Source organism: Rattus norvegicus, chromosome 5 (genome assembly GCF_036323735.1).
Source record: "Rattus norvegicus strain BN/NHsdMcwi chromosome 5, GRCr8, whole genome shotgun sequence".
NCBI lineage: Eukaryota > Metazoa > Chordata > Mammalia > Rodentia > Muridae > Rattus > Rattus norvegicus.
In genome coordinates, this window is record NC_086023.1 from 108,425,932 (window position 1) to 108,442,921 (window position 16,990).

Sequence of the window (16,990 nt, forward strand, 5' to 3'; positions counted from 1 at the left end):
GGTGGATTTAAAAGGTGGAGAGTGTTACAGTGTCTCCAACATCACCAATATGACTGCAGGCATCTTTCCCACAGTCACTGTGTGCCAGGATAATTTGAGACTAGATCGAGGTCAGTTGGAAGGCATCTCTGTCTTATGTGCTCTTTGTAATGGAAAAGTTACCCTGTGCTACCAGGTGACTAACTGTACCTTTTCCCTGTTCCAACTGGGAGGCACACATTCAAACACCCCAGATAGTCTGTGGTCTGTGGGCAATGTGACAAAAACACATAGTTGTACCTGGTTCTTGTTGGAGCCTTACCTGGATGTTTGAATTGTTGCAAACAGAGGGAAATTGTGCCTATTATTTCATTGAATTTCCGTTTTTGCATGTCTCGACTTCTTGAATACGCAGAATTCAGATTTTGTTCAGGCGATCCCATCACAACTGCTTGCAATTTCAGAAGCCTTTATTCTGTTGTTTTACCTAGTCTGTCATCAGGGCCTGCAGATGTGTATCTACAGGGGGTTCTTTGATTGCAATGCATCTGTTTTTGTTTCCTCATCATCTCGATTTCTTCACCATTATTTGTGCTCACATCATGTATTAGTTTCCTGACGTCATTTTTGGGATGCTTGTGTGTTCTCCTATATTTTGTGCTGTCGCCTCAGAATAGTCCTTCAAAACGTTTTTCAGGAACTCGTTGTGTGGTTTCCATCTGAAGAGGTGTGCTTTATTTTCTCCAAGGCAGCTTGCAAAGGAAGCTGGTTTTTCCTTTTCAGCTTCCCACCAGACCCTACTGATACATAAGTCTCTGCTCTGAGTCTGCCAATGTCCTTTACTGCCCTTTATAGCCTTGGGGATCATTGCAATTAGATGGACTCCACCTTTCCCTGTAAATCTGGCAGATTCAAACAGCAGAATCTGTTCACTTGCTCACTCCTAATTCTTGAAGTAAATATCAGAAACTGCCACAATCTTAACTTGTGCCTGCAACAGCATACATCTTACTGCTCTTTTATTTTGGTTTACAAAACATGGGTGTTGATTTGTTTTCAGTAAGCTGAAATATAAGAAATTATTAATTAAAGAAAATAAGCAAAATGACGGAGTAAAGAAAATTAAAATCAGTTGTTGCAAAATGTAATAAAATATGAAGATAAATTTGTTGTTATGTATACTGTACAAATCTCATAAGTACATGAAAATAGATAGATGATAGATAGATGAATAAAGAAATATCAGGTCAGTCATCTCTGAGAGACTAATCTCCCTGGATAGGAATCTATTTCATATATATATATATATATGCATACATATATATATATGAACATTATTAAAGTATTTCCTAAATGCAATTAAATCAAATATGACCAAAGTATAAATAGGAGTCACTTGAAATAACAAAGGTCCAAGTCTGAGGTGTCAGAGCACCCAGAACAATGCTTTCTAGAAGACTCCGGTCTACCTTTGCTTCATCTTTTTGCAACCCTCTTCTTGCAGAGAAGGCTCTGGACTTCCGCACAGACAATCTCCCAGGCACATTCAGTGTATTTCTTCTCTTTCAGGTAGAGATGGATCCCCCTGAAGTATGTCAAGGGCACTTGTAGGGCAGACCTCCCCTCCCATCACTGCCACCTAACATACTGCAGGTCCTCCAGTTGCTGAAGGAGCTCAGCATGGAGTTTGTCAGGAGGGCTGCATTCCAGCATCAGGGGAGCTGTCTGTGAGCAAGAGTTGGAGGGTGGGATCTACTGGAGCCTCAACTGGAGGAAAGACATAACCTGGATTCTGAGGAACAGGATACCGTCCACCATGTTCCTTTGGAATTAAAAGCTCCTTTGTCACTCCTGCAAGAGGAAGAGGAGACTCTTCTCATTTGGCCCAGGAGCACAAATGTCTTCTTGCTAAGCATGAGGTACATAGCTGCACATCACCAGGATGGCCAGTAGAGGGAGGAAGAGGGCCATGTTGAAATGAGGGTGTCACTGTCTGAGCTGGGGCTGGCTGAGTCTTGGCTCCAGGTTCTGTAAAGACAGCCTGTGCATGCCTGGCTTCTATGCAGTAAACACCATTGTCATGTCTGAACACTTCCCTACAGTTTACCTGTGTTTTTTTGTTTGAGTGTTCTCAGTGTGACCTGAGAGCACAAGCCTAAAATAATACTTTTGCAAGGAAGGTGAGTATCCTCAGTAAACCAGAGACTCCACTCCAAATGGAAATCATCATTCCAAAGAACTTGGTCTATACTCTGAAGTGTGTATATGTATATAGTCACTCACAAACACATCCACAACTATAGACTTTCTGCATATTCAAATATTCGTCTGCTATAGGGACAAATGTTTAGGCACAGTCTGTACCTCTATTTTCCACCCTTCTTTTACATGCAGAGAGATGCCCCTGAAGCTCTGTGGGTCTCTGAAACTGTGCTGTGTTTTTCTGAACCATTCATGGCCAGGAAGCAGCAGGAGCAGAGGGAGGTTGTTTGAAAGTGACTCATTACTTCTGAAACAACTCCCCTGAGGTTTTTCTCCTCAGGGAACACATTCTTGCAGGCCATGCAGTTGTGAATCACTGGTCTCTCCAGGTCACTATTAATGCCCTCTGCCCTCTTGGCCTACATTTTTCATACTGAGGTCTGATGTTCTCCCTGCTGTAACCATCCTGAGTATGGGTTCTTCCCCATTGTGTCTGAGTGTGATAATTCTAATCCTAAGGCAACACTGCTTCCCCCTCACCATGTGACTCACGCAGAGTCATTCATCACATCATATTAACTCCTTGTGCACAGTGACAACATTTCTTAGCACCCCACTTCACACCTCACACTGAGAGAGCACAAACACTTTCCTGTCACTTCAAAACCCGGGTTCTAGAATTATTGTTCCCTCTTCTTTCCTGTATATAAAATCCTTGAGTTTGTGTTTGTGTGAAAGGCTTCCATGGTGACTTGTGTCCCTCATATACAAGTGCCAGTAAACCTCAGGACCGAAAACCAAAGTGGTTTTTTGTTTCACAGCTGAAAAAAAAAAGTCCAATTTGTCCTAATTCCATTTTTATTAAAGAAATCGCAAAGCCTAACCAACTCTGTTTTGTGCAAGACCTGGGACTAAACTCCAATTCCAGGAAGAAAATCAGAGTGCTCTTGAGCAAGCATTCTACAGCAACCCCACCTGCTTAGCAACAGCCAGTCAGGCTACAATACCAGGGTCAAGGTACATAGAGATAACTTGAGACATCCTGCAAAGAATAGATAACCTAATCACTCTGTTTGTCAGGTGTTTTTGTCCCCATGTTTGGTTTCTGTAGATTAAGCCAGAAATGCAGTTTTTAAAATACTAACTTGCTGACCCATAGGGAAATTCCTCAAGCTTGCTCTCACTACAATAAATACCCTTTACCTCTAGACTTGGGGCTCTCACTCTGACCAGCTGCAATGGCGACAGTGAGAGACCTTGCTTGCAATCCCATAATAAAGTCCCTTAAGTGTTTGCATTGGAATTGGCTCCTAGATGGTGTTTAAGGATCCCTTCAACTTGAGCAAAGTAAAATATTTTGTATCTTGTAAATGCTGTATTTATCATCAATCTTCTTAAATCCTGGCGAATTACATATTTGACAATTTGACAGTGGTGGACTGATGAGTTAACCTTCACTGACAGCTAACTACTCACAGACTAGTGCCCTACATGTGTTTATGTATGCAGTCTGATACACTACCCATATTCCATACCCTGCAAGAAACGCAGCATCACCATCACTGTCTCTGATCCTAGTGCTGTGTATCCTAAACATCCTGGCCAGCTTTGTGTGTGAACTTAACACAAGCTGAAGTCTTCACAGAGAAAAGAGCCTCAGTTGAGAAAATACTGCCATGAGACCCAGTCCTAAGGCATTTTCTCAACTGGTGATCAAGCCATTAGAACCCAGCCCATTGTGATGGTGCCATCTCTGGCCTGGTAGTCTTGGGTTCTATAAGAGAGCAAGCTAAGCAAGCCGGGGGGGAGGGGGGACAAGCAAGCCAGTGGGTAACATCTCTCCATGGTCTCTGCATCAGCTCCTGCTTCCTGCCCTGTGTGAGTTCCAGTCCTGACTTCCTTTGGTGAAAGACAGCAATGTGAATGTGTAAGCTGAATAAACCATTCCCCTAACTTGCTTCTTGGTCATGGTGTTTATGCAGGAATGTAAACCCTCACTAAGACAATCTCCTTCACTTTTTATTTATTATTTCTACTTTTTTAAAAAATAAAACTCCTTAGGGGTTTTGTGGCCTAAAAAAACGTGTTGAAACTTCCATTGTCATAAAGTGAAAGAAAGTGAACTTCACTTAGGATAGAGGAAAGTGTCAATTGGGGAAACATGGTGTAGCAAAGCTGGGTGACTCAGGACAAGAGCAAGGTGAAAGCTGGACGCTGACCTAGGAGTCTACAAAGACAGGTGTACCGGGATGCATCTGGCAGAGACTAAACAGAGAGCCACTGCCGTGCAGAACCACTGCCTCTGTGAGGCCAGATAATTGTATTTCCTCTCATTTACTGGAGACTCAAATAGCTTTGAGGACAGAAAGGAGGAACCAGATCAACTAATTCATAAAAGACTAGCAACCAGCCTCTCCACTCACAGCAACACTAACTCCAGCTGGGTGGATTGTATGTTAATAATCCCTCAAGGCCATGAAAATACTCTGTCCAGAAATCTGAATGAAAATAGAAAGGGAATTAGATGAATTTTAATTTTTTTGCCATTAATTTTGATAATAATTAAGATGACATTACTATCTAAGAAATGCTACTAATGGGACTTATATTGCTGTGAGGTCTTTGAGAATATTCACCCATATATTACCTGTCAGGGGAGATGCCAAGAGCAGGAGTATTCACTCAGCCTTCTCGGTAAAATAACTTGAATGATATTCATTTAAAGGACATCTTAGGGGCAAAATTAATCTTCAAAGCTAAAACAATGAGTTGGGATGTGGTTTGTCTGCATAGTCCTTAAAAAGAAACAAAGAATGGGGTCACGAGAAGAGCCCAGGAAGACTCGTGGCATGAAATCTGGAGGCAGAGGAAGGTAACTGCAGATTGAATAGGTCTATTTTCTGTTTGTAGGAAATAATGCCCTTTGTGTTTACTGTATGTGTATGCGTGTGTACATGTACCATGGGTAGATGAATGTCTTTTTCTTTGTTTATAATTGGCTTCAAAGCAGATTTTTTCCCCCACATTTTTGTCCCTGTATCATGAGTTTCTCTAGTTTTAGAGGCAGACATTCTGGTTTTACAGACATTTAACAACTCTTTAACAAAACTGTCATGTCTGAAGTGCTGTCCTCTCTGTGACAATTGCAGATGGTACACTAGACTGTGTCACATGGCCCCAGATGAACCTCTCAAAGCTTACTTGTAGCAAGGGGTATCCTGTTTGGGCCACAGTGCTGTTACTGGAAGTTGATAGATGCAAGGGGAGGTGGGATGGTATCCTGGGGCTGTCAGTGATGAATCTGTTTGCTTCAAAGGAAATCAGAGTGAGTGGAGCTCATGAGGACTCTTCAATGGGTTCCACTGGAGTGAAGTTTCCTTCTGCTAAAAGAGAACATAGGCTTGACCTAATAATACCAGAGTCACAAATGTGAGACAGAAGAATTTCAAATTCAAGACCTGTTTGGGCAACTTTGCAAACATTTGGAGCAACTGTACCCTAAAACACTAAAGAATGACTAATGAGATGGGGATCTAGCTCCAAGGGCGAGCATTTGGCTAGTATGCATGAAATTCTCCTTTTGAGTGCCTAGTATTGGAATGAATGAAGAATGAAAGAAGAGTAGAGGTTTGAACTGGAGGTGTGGCTCAGTGGAAGGGCAATTCACCACTCTACATGAGGTGTCCTGGGCTCCAACCCTAGCATTAGTGAGGAAAGGGGAAAAGAGTAGAGGGCTGCTGTGTAACTTACTTAGGAGTGGGTTCAGTCACCAATGCCACATCAAACTGGGGGTGCAAAAGCCGTAAATTAACCTTCACAAAAGGCTTTGCTACGAAGAGCAGCTGTGATTTCTCAATACAGTGTGTTGTTGTTGTGGTTGTTGTTGTTGTTGCTGCTGCTGCTGCTGCTGCAGCTACTGCTGCTTTCTTCTTCTGAGCAGAACTTTGAACCACTTCTCTCAAAATGTACTCAAAGGCTCTGACCCTCAGTACATGCATATACTATCTGCACCACATTTGTATTTTAAAGAAACTGAATGAAGGATAGTTTCTCAGTTTCCCTGGGATGCCTGCGTTCCATAAATAAGCTTCTCTACACTGTGGTAATGTGCTGCTTTTTAGGGAAAACACTCACGCGCGTGCACACATGCACACACACATGCACATGTATATGCACATGCAAACAAGCACATACACATTTGCAAAGAATGCTAAAATAACCTATACAGTCTCTTTCAAATACTCCATAGGCTTCTGTGGCCTGAGTCACCCATGCTGGTGGTAGTGGCTGTTGGTGCCTTCTCCCTGGAACAGCACTGGACTCTCAGAAGCCTCTTCAGTCATTTGCCTTTTTTAACATTAAAAAACTTTTAAATGGTTAACTCCACATAGCCCAACGGCACTGTTCCATCCCTCAGAATGCTCTAGAAATGTTTTATGCCACTCTGCTTTCCTTCCATGTTCTCTAGCAGGACACATTTGTGTTCTAAGCAGATAGACTTCCTGTGTTTTGTTTTCTGATGGAGTAAGGATGTAGAACAAGGGAAAGATGGGTTCCTACATCCTTAACCAGTTATTCGATGGAGGTCGACCTATGTGGTTAAGGCTCTTTATTTAAATGTGTTCTGTATATTATTGGACATTAGTAGGTCTTGACCACTGCAACTCAGGAATCAGGAAGGTTCAAAATTCAAGGCATGGCCACAGTCACACTTTTGGTTCTAAGGCTCGAAATGGTACATAACTCATCTGACACTACACATTGATCTTTCCCCAAAAACTCTGTGTTCACCAAGTCATTGTGGCCACCAACCTGTGTTCCTTGTTATGTAGACTAGACACTGCACAGCAAAGCTTCAGCAAAAGGATTCACGCCTGGTTCTTCTATCAATCAGATGTTGGTGATGGAGCAGGTCAATAAATACTCTTCCAACTCATCCCACCCATATCCAGACCATCTTCTCAGTTTTCAAAATACATAAAAAGCTGCTTTATGAAACAAAATATAGCTATAGAGAAGTCCAGGGCAGTGTGTCAGTACAGAGACAATAGTAAAACTTTCAGGTATAATTATTTATATTTTAAAAAGTTGATGACACAAACAACGACAAATATAGAAGTAGTGAGAGTGGAAAGAGGTTACGCAATAACAACATCAGCCAGGCTTACACCAACAACAACGCCCCCAAAAAATGGATTCTGGGGGCTAAGATCCTCTCAGGAAGGAGAGGATCATGGGTGTTGCTACCTGTTGTTTACAAAGAGATGTCCATGATGCCATGGCCAATTTTAAATTGTAAGAAAGGTTTTTCAGTATTTTCTCTGCAAAAAGAAAATGGTCTTTAAGGAGATCCATGTTTAAAGTATATAAAACTTGACTCCATGTGCATATGTATGAATTATCACACAGTACTACATAAATATAGACTATTTTCATAATTTAAGGCATCTTCTAAGATGAAATTCAATTAGAAATATATCTATGTCACCCTGAGCCCTGACTAGCCCATTTACAAGGATGGAGAGCATAGAAGGCCAGAGACAATGTCCTTCCACATGTAAACCCTAACCCTGATCCAATAACGGGACTAGAGCAATGCACAAGTTGTTCTCTGACCACAGGCAGAGGCCAGGCTGGTCCCAGTGAAGTGAAAGCCCCCACCCTCATCAGCAGTCACACTTTTTCCTTAGTTACAATGTGCTGCCCGTCTCCTTGGTGCCTGTGGGTGCCCCCCAGTCCATAGTTGTCATGGGCTATCCTAATAATCTCTCGTGTTGCTTTACCTGCGTCTGTGTTCTCTTTAAGGGCCCAGCGAGATTGGCACTGATGCACTGTCATTCCTTCTACAACGGGTTAGGATGCTCAAGAGAAGAGACTTCTAGAAAGTAGGAACTTGTAAAGCAACCTCTAATTAGAGCCGTGTAATGCACATCAGACAGGACAATACCACATCCTTCCTCCCCTCCTGAGACCTGCAGAGCCCAGCAGGATTAACATGGGAGGAGCTATTGTCCTCTAAATGCGATAGTGACAAAGAACACATTCTAAATGCGTTGTTCCCACAACGCTATCCATTGCCAAGGAAAAACATGTTTTACAGAATCAGGGAGTGTTTCTACATGATATAAAAGCCAAGCAAAAAGGTTCCTTCTGCTAGAGTAACAAATTCATTGCAGAAAAAAAAATTGCTCATTAGCTCTAAGACAAGTAGATTTCTGCAGAGACAGAAAACAAGCAAATCTCCAGACTCGACCGCCTTCCTCTATCCAGGCAGTTATTGGGTCACTTCTCTGGTGTTACTTTCTCAGGAAAAGCATACAATGGTCCAGGTTCTGATTTCCTTCTAGCTACAGCTATACCATCGTAATAGATATCATTGTCTACTTTTAAAAAGCATCCTACACTAAGGCTGGGGAAATGGCTTAACGGTTACAAGCATTGGCTGCTCTTCCACAGGACCAACATTCGATTCCCAGTACCACATGGAGGCTCACATCTGTCCATAATCTCAGTCCTAGGGGATATGGTGTCCTCTTTTGGCATCCTCAGGCACTGCACACAGGTGATAGATATACGTGCTTGCAAAACACCCATACACATAAAATACAAATAAAACTTTTTAAAATTATTCATCCAAAGAAGGTGGGAAAATAATTCTTTGTTTGGGAATTTCTACAAAATGAGAACTCCCACTCATCTTTTGTTTTTTTATTTGTGATTTCGTTCTCTTTGGGGGAGACTAATGTCAGACACCATAAAGAAAAAGAAAAAGGCTTTTGGAGTAGGTTAGAATTAAAGAGTGTGAATGAACAGAGCAATCAGGTACTTCTTGGGGGAGAAAAAAGTGCTTACAGTGATTTCTCAATGAAAAGTTTAAAAGAAAGAAAGGAAGGAAGAAAGAAAGAAAGAAAAAAGAAAGGAAGGAAGGAAGAAAGAAAGAAAGAAAAAGAAAAAAGAAAGAAAGAAAGAAAGAGAGAAAGGAAACAAAACGGTGGGAATTGTGCCTGGTGCCTGTATCAGCAAGGGAATACTGCATATTTCACTTTGGTGCAGGATGCCAACTGTCTTCCAGTATTCCTACCTACAGACTTGTCCTAGCTGAACATAAAAAGCTATTCCCATGTGAGGAGTAACTGCTTCTTCAGAACTCTTCCTTGAGTTCCTTCAGAACTCTTAGAAATAAAATGCTCTGAAGATGTCTACTAAGATAGGTAAAATATTTCAATATTGTGATGCACTTTTTACATCACATATTCCGTTACAATATGTAGCTGTTAAGATTACCACAAAAATGGTCCTCGGCAGCATGAAGAAAATCCCCAGTCAGTGATGAGCTTTCAGCATGACCAGAATCTGCCCTCACTCAGTCCAGTTGCTGTCCTTGGTAGACTTACTTTCCAGGCACACGCTTCCCTGGGTTTTCCTTAACCCAGAAGCACTATATTCTGCATACTTCCTTTGGGTATGACATTAAATTATACGGAACAGATATTAGGGGTGCTCTCTAGCAGACGGATCACAGCACACAGACATTTTATTTTACTTCTGCTTTCTATTTGTGGCTTCTGCTCTTTAGGGAAACTGTTGAGCTGAAACCAGACAGAAGAGAAAGCAGCTACGTGTGAACAGGCAGAAAGGTGAAGAAAGAGATGACAGAGTCATATGGCAAAGGTAACAGCTGCCATCACAGACTTCTGTACTTCCCTCTAAAAGTTTTCCCACGGAGCCTCTATCTCCTAACTGAATGTAGGAAAGAGAATCCCTTCAAGTGATGAGTGTTCCTCACCTGTGGTGTGTCTCTGCCTCCCCAGACTTCATAACCTAATGCTGTCCTATTAAACTCCACCCTCTGAAGTCAGCTACTGAGTAGTGGATATATGGCCTAAGAATTTTAGAGAGAAAAGTAATACATTGAAAAGTATTTTTTCAACATTTTTATAATATTTCATATACAATAAAATATTGGGAAATACTTGATCTGGAACAGCAGTTGGTTTTTTGTTTGTTTGTTTGTTTGCTTTTAGTGATAGGGTCCTGAGAGGGAGAGAGGGAGGGAGGGAGGGAGGGAGGGAGGGAGGGAGAGAGAGAGAGAGAGAGAGAGAGAGAGAGAGAGAGAGAGAGAGAACACCAGGAGTCAGAAGATAAAGAGGATAGGAGATAAGAGTTTGAAAAATTTGCACAAGTTGTATCTTATGCCAAGCAAACTTATTAAAAAAGTATAGCACTGTATATACTAGTTCCAGGGGAGAAATGGTAATCAGCAGAAACCACCATACAAATAGAACTGTCAGCAAAAAGCTAATAAAACAACATTGTACAGAGAGAACACAGGGTATCTCGAGAGCATTATAGGCTGATCACCACAGCCCCTCAAGGTAGGAAGAATTGGGTTCTCAGGATCCTAAGCCACAGCTCCTCCCAGGCCCTGGCCCCAGCATATATATTGACCCTGCAACGCTGTGTTCCTTCTCCATAAATCAGTAGCTTGGGGAAAAACCTCACTCAATCAGTCCAGCTCTTAACAGATACCTAGCATATTTAAAATACTCTATGTGGAAGAGAGTAGCTAAGTGCTTTTACAATGCACACTTTTGTTTGCTGTTCAGGACAACCATGTAAGCACTTTGACCTCATTTTAATCTAGAGAAAACTGAGGCTTAGAGAAATTGAAGTGAACAAACACACACACACACACACACACACACACACACACACACACACCCCTAACAGAAAAGAATTTCAACATAAAGTTATGCTCTTTGTACAGCTGTGTTGCAGGTTTTGTATTGTCAGTTCCTTTAATAGTTTCCAGTCCCCTTTGCCCTAGAATTATGTACATTTCTCCTGTTCGCTGGATACCAGTGGTTAGTTTTGCAATGTCAGCTAGTCAAGAATGCTGAGGATTCGAGGATTCTGTCAATGTGTTTTGGACTCTCATGATCCTGTAATATTTTTCAAGGTGAGGGAATTAAAGGAGATGGTGGAAAGGAACTCCTCATTGTATATCCCTATTCCAGGAAGTGGTTGCTTTGAAGCCCCGGTAGGAAGCATGTGGCAATGATGCCTACTAGCTCATTGTACAATGACAGGACAATAGTTTGGGTGTGGCACTTCTTTAAAATCACGAGGGCCAACTCTCCAGCCTTTCTGCAACTCAGAATTCTGTCATTTAGGACACTTCCTTTGGGGCTACTTCCTATGAATATATCTTTGTGTTCATAAAGAATAATTAGTTCCCCTAGAGTTGAACACAATGTAGCCTTATACTCTTAAAAATACCTAGCAATTGAATTTATCTCAAGATTAAGATGCAAATGAATCTTTGAAATGTCTGGCAGTGAGAATCATTTCTGTTAGAATAAGACTCAATTTTGCCGGCAAGTTGGCTGAGGAAGACAGGGCTCTCCAGACTTGTGCTCTGACCACCTCCCAGGCACAGGGGCTGTGTTTCTTCTCTCTCAGGTACACAGTGATCCTGTGGAAGTATTCCCTCACAGCCAGTAGGGAGTCTTCCTGGGTCAGGGGAGGTTCCTGCACCCCTACCTGCTGCATCAGACAGGCTTGCAGACCACTCAGCTGCTGCTGGAGGTCATTGCAGAATGAGTCTAGCAGGGATGCATCCCAAGCAGCAGATGACTCCTTTGATGTGAAGATGTTCAGGATCTGCTGCATCAACTCATACAGGACAGAGATGGCTTGAGCCTTCTGGATCTGCTGGGCACCCACCTTCTCCTGGGGGAATCCAAAGTCCTGTCTGACCTTCAGGCAGGAGACGGGAGAGTCTCCTCATTTGTACCAGGAGTGTGAAGGCTCTCTTGTTCCTGAGGTTACGAGTATGAGGCAGGTCACATCCTAGACAGCAGGTGGATGAGTAGCTCACCACCAGGAGAGCCATCAAGGAAGTACAGGCCCTGGCCATTGTGGATCTTGAAGATGCTATTGGTCCTCTGAGCCACGTGGTCCTGAACCTCTAAGTTCTCTACAACCCTTGTTTTGCTGCTATGGCTTAAATAAGGAATGTTTGAGGTGTAATTTTCTTACTGTCACTCAAGCTATTTTCTACCCCTGTTTTTGTTTTCTTCCATGTATTTCCTACTTGGTTCAGAACAGTGTTGCTCAGTGCTCTGTTTCCCTCCTCCCGCCTCCTTTTATCTTTCCTAAATGCACTCATAATCTGTAGTATTATCCTTAAGCATCTTTCAAAATTGCAGAAAATTACTAAAATATGTTATGTTTTAAAGTTTACTCTTTGTACATATGAATTAACTTTGTTTCAACTTTTCTCTCCCTCCTTATCTTCCTCTCTTTCTCTTTCTCACCCTCCCTCCTTCTCTCTCCTCTCCTCTCCCCTCCCCTCCCCTTCCCCCTCCCTTCCTCCCTCCCTCCCTCCCTCCTTCCCTCTCTCTGTTGTTATAGGTATGTTGGAGGGTGCTCTCACCCACATATGCATATGTGGAGGCCAGAACTTGACAGTATTTTTTTTCTCTATGAATCTTGCGTTATCTCTTAGAGTCTCTTACTGAGTCAGACCTCCTCCATCTCAACTGGCAAGCCCTCATAATTCTCCTGTAGCTGTTTGAATGAGAATTCCTCCATAGGCTCTGCAATTTGAATACTTGTTCCCCAGTTGCTGGTGCTGTTTGGGGAGGCTTAGGAGGTATGTGGTCTTGTTAGAGGCATTATGCCACTGAAGGCAAACTTTGAGAGTTTAAAAATTCAGACAATTTCCAGTTTGCTATCCCTGTTTCATGCTTGCATTTCAAAATGTGCACTCTGAGCTTGCTGTTCTAACCACCAAATTTCCTTGCAGCCATGCTTCCTCACTATAAGAAACTCTTATCTCTCTGGAACCATTAGCCAAATAAACCCTTTCTTCCATTAGTTGCCTTGGTCATGGTGTTTCATCGCAGGAATTGAAAAGTAGCTAATGCACAAGTTGATACCAGAAGTATTGGTTCCAACACTTCTAGGGATGTAATAAAACACCCTAACCAAGAAAACTTATAGAAGAAAAAGTTTATTTGAGCTTATGGCTCCAGAGGGTTAGTGTCCATGATGGTAGAGCAAAGACATGGCAGCAGGAGCAGGAAGCTGAGGGCTTATATCTTGAACCATAAGCCCATAACAGAGAAAAGCAAACTCCAAATGTTTTGAACTCTCAAATCTTGGCTCCAATGACATATATTCTTCAACAAGGACACATTTCCTAAATAGTACAAGCCACCAATTGGAGACCAATTATCCAAATGGCAGAACCTATGAAGGACTTCTCACTCAGACCACCATGCCACCTATTACTGTCCTCCTCCCCTATAAGCTCCAGGATATCAACATGCACCAGTGTTCCTGGCTCTTGCGGAGGTGCTGAAGATCTGAACTGAGGTCCTCACACTTGTTCAACAAATGGTTCTCCCCATGTAGCTAACTCCCCAACCCTGTCAGTAGTTTTTAACTTTACTTGCTCCTAGACTTTAATATAGACAGTTAATTTTTTTCTTTTGAGAACTTGACACAATTATTCATGTGTTGAATTATCTTAGAAAAATAAAGTGTAAACTATGTTTAGTTCATAGAATCAGAGTACACTCAGTATTCACGTTAAGCATAAGGAAAGCATACAAAAGAGCCAATGGTAGGCAAATGTATATGAGGCCCAAGATAAAGTCCAAAATAGGAAAATCTCAGACTTCTACTGTCTGTCATTTTAGTATTAATCTTGTATACATTTTATTTATGTTCCATGAATTCAGTGTCAATGATTACCATAGGATATACAAGAAGATGTAAAACAAGTTTAAAAAATAGTAATATTGTGCTAGAGTTGAGCATTAAGGGGTCTATTAATCATTATAATAGCCCAGATAATTTTCAGTCCCACACAACCAATCTTCTAGCACATGGAAGCAATATTATTCCCAGTAGGAATATTCAATAGAGAGATTTTATTGAATTTTTAAAGTTGCATTAGAATTCATATTCCTCAAGAATTTTTGCAATCAATTCCTTGTTATTTTTTATAAATAATAGAAAAATCATATTAATGCTAAATGTCAATAGTGGGATCCAGAGATAACAGAATAGCTCACTGGACAGTAGCCCTATGCACATGTAGGTGGTAAACATTCTTCTTTCTCATTGCCCCTTTTATAGAAAGCAAAACATTTTTGCACCCCAATGATTGAGGACAAGAAGGAAACAAATGTCTAAATGTAATGAAAAAATGAAAGTGACATCCCATTGGTAAACAGTAAATAAAGTGTAGGTAGTTAGTCTCTAGCAAAATGGAGAGTAGAAACAGTAAGGTGAACAGAAGCAAGATGGCTGAAGGGACAGAGCTCAAGCACAGAGGGCTGCAAGGCAATCACTCCCCAGCTCTTTCAACCTCGCTGAACCCAGCCTTCACAGAGCTTCAAGGAAGTCACGCTGCCCAACACCAAAAGACTCTACACAGCAAAAAACCAAACACACTCTCTGCTGACAAGTATTAATTGCATCAAGTTCTCTCCTAATAAACTTAGAAATAAGTATTATTTCTCTCTTCACTGACAGGAAACAGTAAGTTCAAAGAATAGCTCACCAACATAATATTTTCAGACAGTAAAGATAGTACTAATAAAGAAATGGCATTGTTGTATAATATGTTAATCATGTCTGACATAATTGTCAGCACTTAAAAAACAATCCTTGAGGCTGGAGAGATGGTTAAGAATAGCACTGGCTGTTCTTCCAGAGTACCTGAGTTTGATTCCCAGTACCCACATAGTGGCTCACAACCATCTGTAACTCCAATGCCAGGGGATCTGATGTCCTTTTCTGGCTTCTATGGGCACCAGGGACATACATATTGTACATATACTGATATAGGCAAAATATCTGTACACACATAAAATGTAGCAAAATTTTAAATCAATCCTTATTTTATTCCTAAAGAATGCCCTCATTTTCTCGATCTCTCAGGTCCCAACATATCCCCAGCCTAATTAAGTCCCTGGAGATATGCGTGTATAAAGCAATGTAAAATTCTATGATCTCATTCAGAAACAAAAACAGTGAAAAGTACAGGAGCCTTTGTCCTATAGAAACACAGCCTGCTTTGAGCATTTAGACCCTCCCTCTCTCCCAGGATGCTTTTATGGGGACACCATAAAAACTAGAGTTGATTCTAAGCTGATCCATGAACTCCAATAGTGTTCGGTGTAAATTTTGACAGAGACTCCCTTCAACTCCTTTTCTTTCCTTTCTTTCTTCCTTCCTTCCTTCCTTTCTTTCTTTCTTTCTTTCTTTCTTTCTTTCTTTCTTTTTTCTTTCTCTTTCTGTTTTCCTTTCTTTCTTCCTTCCTCCTCCTCCTCCTCCTTCTGCTCCTCCTCCTCAGAAAAAAGTCCTACTGCTTGTGGAATATAGTACTAAATTGCCTTCATATTACATCCTAAGTTTTTGTCTTTCATTTTACAGGCTTACATGTTTGTAAAATACTTGTGTACTTTGGGTGCATATTAGAAAAAAAATCTAAAGCTCGAATATTCCTGTTGACTTACTCACTTATCTGAAGACTTCCAATACCTATTTACAAGCCTAAGACTGTGGGGTCATGATAGGGCTAGAGACAGGCATAAAACCAGAACTAAATTGGTAAGCTAAGGCTGAACACTCACACCTCCCAGGGGCACCTGAAAGGACGCATGGTATATGAATGACTTCTCCACCAACATAATAAATTCAAGTGAGTTGAATTTATAGCACAAAGGCAGGTTTATTAAGTCAGCTCGGGAATGGGGTGTCATTGACCTCACAGGAGGTAGATACTGAAGTCACAAGGCTGGGGGAGGGGTTAGGGGCTTCTTAAAGGGGAGTAGGAGGGTTGTGAAGGCCTAGGGTTATAGCCTTATTTGGTGAGTTTACTAGCCTTATATAGGTCTAGTGGTCTCTTTGAAATCCTGATCTAGGAGCTGGCTTTATCCAGTGTTTTGTGTGGGCTTCTGGAAGTCTGGGCTGGCTCCTGGTCAGAAGAGAAGGGCAGAAGACTTCTTGGTCAAGGCCATCTTTCCTTTGTCCCCAGACCTCCCACCTAATAGTAGGGAAGAGAAAACTGTCAGAAGACAAGAGGGAAAAGCCCAGCACAAAAGAGCAGGAGAAACAAGATAGCAATAGACTGCATTACCCAACTTGACAACTGTTTGGTGTTTGTTGTCTGGTCAATAACCTGGACAATTTTGCTCCTTGTCAATTCTACAGATTCCTGATGGTGAACTGGGCCTAACTAATGGCTGATGTTGGTGGGGGGCAGAAGGCATGCTTTTGCAGGGGTGGGAAGTATTTATAAAAAGATTCATGGAAACGGAGCAAGTTCCTCTTTTGCTTTTCCATTTTCAAATGGAACCCGACTAGTATAAAAACTGTCTTGGTTTCATTCCAGAAATACAAAGAGGGTTCAGTATTCTAACAGATAAGTGTAGTTTATACACAGGGTGGGAGATAAAAATCATGATCACCCCAGAAGATACAGGAAAAAAAAGTTCGATCAAATTCATGATAAAAGCTCTGAACAAGAGCTATGGAATTGGCTCAAGTACACAAAGTGCTTGCTGCACCAGCATGGTAGCCTGAGCTCAGACCCCAACACTATGTACGGGCCAGGCACTGTGAGACATATTTGTATGTCCTGTGCTGACCCAGGAGGGCAACAGAAAGATCCTGGGGTCTTGTAGGCTAGTTAGCCTATCTGAGAGGTTTAGTGAACATTCTGCCTTAAAAAATAAGATGGCAAGAACAATGGAAGACAGATGATGCCAACCTTTACCCCTTCATTCAC

At 41.6% G+C, this 16,990-nt stretch overlaps 1 pseudogene; it reads right to left on the bottom strand.

Annotated features, from left to right (window-relative positions):
* Window positions 1-1,359: 1,359 nt before the first annotated feature.
* LOC134479005 (interferon alpha-1-like) lies at window positions 1,360-12,581 on the bottom strand (annotated as a pseudogene).
* Between the last annotated feature and the right edge of the window lie 4,409 nt (window positions 12,582-16,990).